This window comes from Danio rerio, chromosome 14 (assembly GCF_052040795.2).
Source record: "Danio rerio strain M-AB ecotype USA chromosome 14, GRCz13ab, whole genome shotgun sequence".
NCBI classification, from domain to species: Eukaryota; Metazoa; Chordata; class Actinopteri; order Cypriniformes; family Danionidae; genus Danio; species Danio rerio.
Window position 1 is genome coordinate 13,585,213 of NC_141034.1, and position 6,478 is coordinate 13,591,690.

At 40.4% G+C, this 6,478-nt stretch overlaps 1 long non-coding RNA gene across 1 annotated transcript; it reads left to right on the forward strand.

The window, feature by feature from the left end:
• Nucleotides 1-3,422: 3,422 nt before the first annotated feature.
• LOC147833886 (uncharacterized) lies at nucleotides 3,423-5,362 on the forward strand. The gene is made up of 3 exons (XR_015508114.1): nucleotides 3,423-4,188; nucleotides 4,364-4,440; nucleotides 4,524-5,362. It is a non-coding gene; the product is annotated as an uncharacterized LOC147833886 (long non-coding RNA).
• Nucleotides 5,363-6,478: the final 1,116 nt, after the last annotated feature.

Genomic DNA, 6,478 nt, shown 5'->3' on the forward strand with positions numbered 1-6,478 from the left:
GAATTACCGCTGCCCCCATCCCCCACCTAAAACTAAGGATGGGGCAATACCACAAATATTTTCATTTTTCAATGTAATTTTTCAAAATAATGTTAGCAAAAAAATCATTGCATGTAAATATATATATATATATATATATATATATATATATATATATATATATATATATTCAATTCAATATACAAATTTATTTGTATAGTGCTTTTACAATGTAGATTGTGTCAAAGCAGCTTCACCTAAATGGTCATAGTAACTGGATCAGTGTAATTCAGTTTTAGGGATTAGGATTTGGGATGCAACAATACAGTTAGCCCACGGTTCAATACATACCTCGTTTTTTAACATGGTTTTCAGTTCGGTTCTCATGGATTGACACGTGTTTTTTTTTTTTTTTTCTATAGGCAAAAGGAACAGTAAGAGGAGAAAAAAGTAAAAACGATTTATTGCAATACTTATTTTTACTTAAAAGCCAAGAAAAGTGCACTATTTCATAGTGTTTTTTTTTTAATTAACACTAAAATCTCACAGCTGCTGGTAGCCCATGTACAAACTTGGGAACACATAAAATCCTACACTTTGAAAATAAACATACATGTGAAGTTAATAAGTTAATTTAAGTTAATTTGTTATTTTTATGTGTCTCTCTGAACCAGTTGGGTTGATTCAGCGAGGGATTATTACTATTTTTAGGACTTTAATACCTTCTCTGCTATCCTGCCTTCAGACAGTGATACTGCTGGGTGATGGCGCTACAGATGTGCAGTCATGGTTATACGTGTAAAACAATGCTTGCAGAACAGTTAATTTTTGTTCACTGTTTTTTTTCTTCTTTTATTGGCATTATACTTACCGACAAAACCGAGATGTCCTCACACCGCAGATTAGAAAGACTCCGGCACTTTCTCGTACTGTTGCCTCACTTCGCCGGTGCTTCCTTGTACTGTTGCCTCACTTCACCACCACTCACAATGTTAAAGTGTGGAATGATGGTCAAGTGCCCCCTAACTTTAGAGCATAGTGATTGAATATACTCGCGGGGAGGAGTTTTCTTATCTCAGCTCATGGATTTAGAGGAACACACAGTCAATTCAGGAAGATATAAAGCGCACATAAGTTATTTAAATGCAAAACCTAGAAAACCGCAATTCACAAGCGCGTATTGAAGCGTGGAGGTCGTACCGTACGTTCAATATTATTTTGAGAACCTTGGCATCCTTAATATATATATATATATTGTGGCGAGTATACTGATGCCACATCGTCATGGTCCCAGACCCAGCTGCCACTGCGGATCGGTCACAGCTGGGAACAATATAAGCCACCTCCAAGCAACAGAGTACAAGCTTCATTTCACCAATGAGTCCTAGCCCTAACATCTATGACTCTCTCTCCCCCCCAGCGTACTCGAGCAGCTGACCGACCACGCACCCACATCTCTCACTCAGCCTCACCATCTCCACGGAGCACCAGCGCACTTACATGTTTGAAGAGCACCGTAACCCAAAATATTCACTGTTACACCACTCTAAATAAATCACTCTCTGGGGAAACGTTTGTAACACTAACTGTTGTGTGAGTGTTATCTCGCCACAACTGGTGGAGAATGTGGGTAATTTAGAGGAAAATTCAAGAAGAACACTTACCTTTAAAAAGAAGAAAACCGCTGAATTTTTCTTTGTTGTGTTACAGACAAGGCATCCACTCTCTTTCTCCCACACTCATGTTGACAGAAGAAGTGATACGCCACCTAGTGGAAAACTCCACTAGGCAACAAAAATATCAGAGCAACTCACAGCCAGACAAGAACGGATGGAGCAACAGCTCCGCCAGGCGGCAGGACACATGCCGCTTCCAGAAGTGAGTGCCCATTAGTGCTACACCATTAAGCATATCGCAATCGCGATGTCAGCCTATGCGATTACATTACAGCAAATCTTGCGATTATATTAAATAAACTAATGCATTTGTGGACGTAACAAGACATTCATTCCAAGAGCGGTATAACGCCTGTTTCACAACGCAAGCGAAAGCAGTGTGTGAGCAGAGCGTGCGCAGCGCGTATGACGAGCAGAAACAGCACGCAGGCGTTTGCCTTTCGTAGCTGCGTCTGCAGCAGAGATCAACCTATCTATGTCTATTCTATCTAGGTACCTATTTCTCTCTATATACAAATACACTTTTTAAACTTTTCATCTGCACCAAGGCCCGCGGCAACTTCCTATGCTGTTTCCTTAACCTGCAAATCTTTATTTTACAAATTTTACGTTAATTCATGCTCGTGCAAAGGATGAGACGGACAAAAGTAATCAATGCATGCTCTTCATTTACTTATTTTCGTGTTGTTAAATTCACAGTGAAAACAGCTCCCAGGTGGAATAACTTGAGTGAACATAAAACAAAGACGAATAAAACTTTCTTCATCTGTTTGAGCTGCACACAGCGAGCTCACATCATCCAGCATGCTTGTCGAACTACACTACCCACAATACACTTCGCTTTGGACTACAACTCCCGTAAATTACTTCCCCTCTCCTGCAAAACTGATACTAAAATTGTTTTACATTTGGTTTTGTAGTTCGGGCCTAAATAAATGTTTGTGGCAGTTTTAATTTGTTTAAGTTCAATTGGTTGACTATATATTAATCAGTTGATATTAATAACGCATTTATTGGGTAAAATTGCTAGTGTGTAGTCTCGTGTTGCGCATGTGCTTGTGGTCACGTGACTTTCCGCAGCGCAGTGTGGAGATGGGAGAAAATAAATACAGAACAGACCGACACTGAACTTGTGCCCAAAAAAATGCTACCTCTTTTTTGGCGATATTTTGGCTTCAGGATATTCGACACTGAGCAGAAAGAGGTACTGTGCAAAATTTGCCACAATAAAGTTGCTACATCACGTGGCAACACGGCAAATTTATATCAGCACCTGAAGCAACAAAGAGACAAGTATGATGAGTGCATGGCGATGAAAGCCAAGAGTAGTAATGAGACCGAACAAAACAAAGCACTACCCAGTGTGAGCAGAACAAAACAACACATTATTACAGATGTGTTTTCAAGTCTCACGCCATATGAAAAGACGTCGCAAAGATATAAAGAAATCACTCCCTCTATCACGCACTGTTTGGCACTGTCTACGGACCTTTGGACAAGCAGGACAACCGAACCATATATTAGCCTAACCGTGCACTTTGTCGACGATGATTTTGAACTGAAAAGCCCTTGCCTGCAAACATCGTATTTCCCTGACGATCACATGGGAGAGAACATAGCCGCAGGTTTGAGAGAGGCACTGGCTGCATGGGACCTCCGGGAGGATGGTTTGGTTGCTGTTACAACAGACGATGGCGCGAATATTGTCAAAGCTGTGGCACTTAATCACTGGACTAGGTTCCAGTGCTTCAGGCATAGACTTCATTTGGCCATTGGTAAGTTAAATTAATTTAATCTTTTCATATTTAAAGCTGCTTAACTGTACGTTAGAAAGGATAGCTATTTGCATATTTATTTAAGAATAAATGGAAATACAGTAATCGGTGTGTCACAAAGAACACTAGAAATGTCCCATTTAAATTATTTTCTTCATTATTAGCACATGACTCTAAAAATTTAAATGTTTAAATGACACTTTTCTTTCCTTTAATCTTTTCTTCATCGTTAGATTAAAAATGGTGGGTGTATTTGATAAGAATATTAATAACTGGGTGTTTGTCGTAATTTTGTTACTGTATTATGCTAGTATTAATATGGAATCGAACATGTTGTCAGAGTGTGAATCTATGAATATTAAATGTTTTGTATTGTCACTTTAGTAAGTTTGTCTTTTTATCATTTACAGAAAATGCTCTGAAAGATCATGCTCAATGCATTCCCAGGGCTACTGGGATTTGCAGAAAGATTGTGGGCCACTTTTCCCATAGCTAGAAGAAGAGAGTGGCCTTGAAGGAAGCCCAAAAAGAACTCAACCTTCCAGAGCATGCCATGGCGACAGACTGCTCAACACGATGGGGTTCCACTCAGAAGATGATAGCAAGAGTCCTGGAGCAGCAAAATGCCTTGTCCAAGGTACTATCTGCAGACCGCAAAATGCGACACCTACTGCCCTCATGGCAGAATCCGGAGATCTGTGAACAAGGCACTCAGCCCACTCCAGGACTTCATGGATGCCCTGTCATGTGAACGTTATGTAAGCATATCTTGTGTAAAGCCTACTCTGCATCTTCTGAACACCTCTGTGCTGGCTGAAGAGGAAGATGACACTAACCTGACCAAATCACTAAAATCAAAAATTCTAGCCTACCTCAACAAGAAATATGAAAACAGTGTCACACAAGAACTGCTTAACATGTCCTCTTTCCTAGACCCAAGGTTTCGAACACAACACATCTCTGAGCAAGAGACCCAGACTTTAAAGGAACAAGTCATCACTAAGTTGATTGTAAGTAATTTTATCACATATATTTTTTAACTGGTAATAATAGCTTGTAACAGATTTATAAAATGCAATGTTTTTTATTTCAGAACATTCACCAGCAGCAGCCTGTAGCCCATAGCACTGCAGCGATGAAGGATAACCTGAAACTGGATGAAGAAAATCCACCTGCTGCTAAAGCCAAGAAAAAAAAACCTGGCCAGTTTCTTTAAGAAAACCACAAGCACAACATCAGCAGCATATTTTGATCCCATGGTGCAGTTCAGAGAAGCAGTAGCTGCTGAACTCAATGCTTACATTTACATGCCATGTGTAGACCATGAAGCAGATCCACTAAAATGGTGGAACAGTCACAAAATAAACTTCCCTAGGCTATGCAAACTAGCACAGAAATATCTGTGCACACAAGCAACAAGCTCTGCATCAGAGAGAGTTATTAGTACCACTAGTGGGAATGTTGTAACAGATCATCGCTCCTGTTTGAAACCAGACAAGGTTGACATGCTTGTTTTTTTGGCAAAGAACCTCTCAAATGCTAAATAGATTGTTTAAGAAATAGAATTTTAATGTACCAGTTGGTCATTTAAAATAACAACAGTTACAGAGGTTTAAGTTTTATTGTGAAACCACCTATATCCAGTTTTCTTTTCAAAAGAAATATACAAAGTATATGTTACATCCGGCTTAAATGTCTGTTTTGGGACAAACTGTAAAACTTTTTTAAAATGGGTATTTGTTTTATTTATCTGTATATTTAACTTTTTAATTTTATTTTAGAGTTAATTTAATTTAATTCAGTTATAAAGATGTTACTGTTATTTAATTTTGTCCAATTTTGTTTTAATTTGAAAACATTGTTCATTTCTAGTTGTTGCTAGATTGCACTGTTTGCTGTATCTCAGTTGAAAAATAAAAATGTCAGCATTATTAGTAATCTGTATGTGCATTTTTCTTGATAACAAGCAAGTTGAGTTACACAACTTCTTTATCGTATCGCAAATCGCAATTTTGACCTTAATAATCGCAATGTGATTTTTTTCCCAAATCGTGCAGCCCTAGTTCCCATCATCACATAACCAAACTTAGCGACCTCGACGGTATAGACGCTTACCTGCATACATTTGAAGTAATTGCCGAGAGAGAAAATTGGCTGAAGACTAGACAGGACTTTTAGCTCAGTTCATTACTGGAAAAGCTCAACGAGCTTATTATTCCCTAGAGGCACCAAAGAATAAAGATTATGTAGCGCTGAAGAAAGAGTTATTAGCCAGAATGGGGCTCTCGGCTATCAGTGCAGCACAGAAGTTTGCAGTATGGACCTATGATGGAAAGAAACCAGTACGTATGCAAGCAGCTCAACTTTCCTGTCTTGGCCGACTGTGGCTACCAGGGGGGACACCTCCACTGTCCAGGTTGCTGAAAAGGTGGTGGTTGAGAAGTTGCTGCGAGCCTTACCGCGACGACTGCGCGGTCTCAACAGCATGAAAAATCCGGGAACGTTGCCACCCTGGTGAAAGCTTTTGAGCTGGCTGAAGCTCATAGCTCACCGGGATGCAGGAGAGAGAGCGGCTCTGCCAACCCGGAGGGTGAATCCACCATGGCGGCTGGTGGAGGGCACATCGCGGCAAGTCAGCAGACCTACAGTCCCCAGCGCAATGGACGAGCCAATGTCCACAAAGCCATCCACACACTCAACCACGGCCTGGTTAGCTGGCTGTATGGTCCACATCCCTCCCGAAAAGTCTCTCTAGATGGGAAAACACAAACAGCTACGCTAGATACTGGAAGTGCCATCACGCTGGCTCATCCTAAAATAATAGTGCACAGACAAGAAAGCAAAGCCCGAAGAACTCCAAGGATATCATCACGCTCCACGACTCATTATAAGAAAAAACCCAAGGCATAGCCTCATCGGGACCGCCAGCCAGCATTACTGGCCACCGAGAGTGACAAAGGGGATGAATCCACTATTTTGCCTAATGTCTATTTTGAGCTTTTCAGCAGATAACCACAGGAGGCGATTTCTGGAAAGCACAGCGAGAAG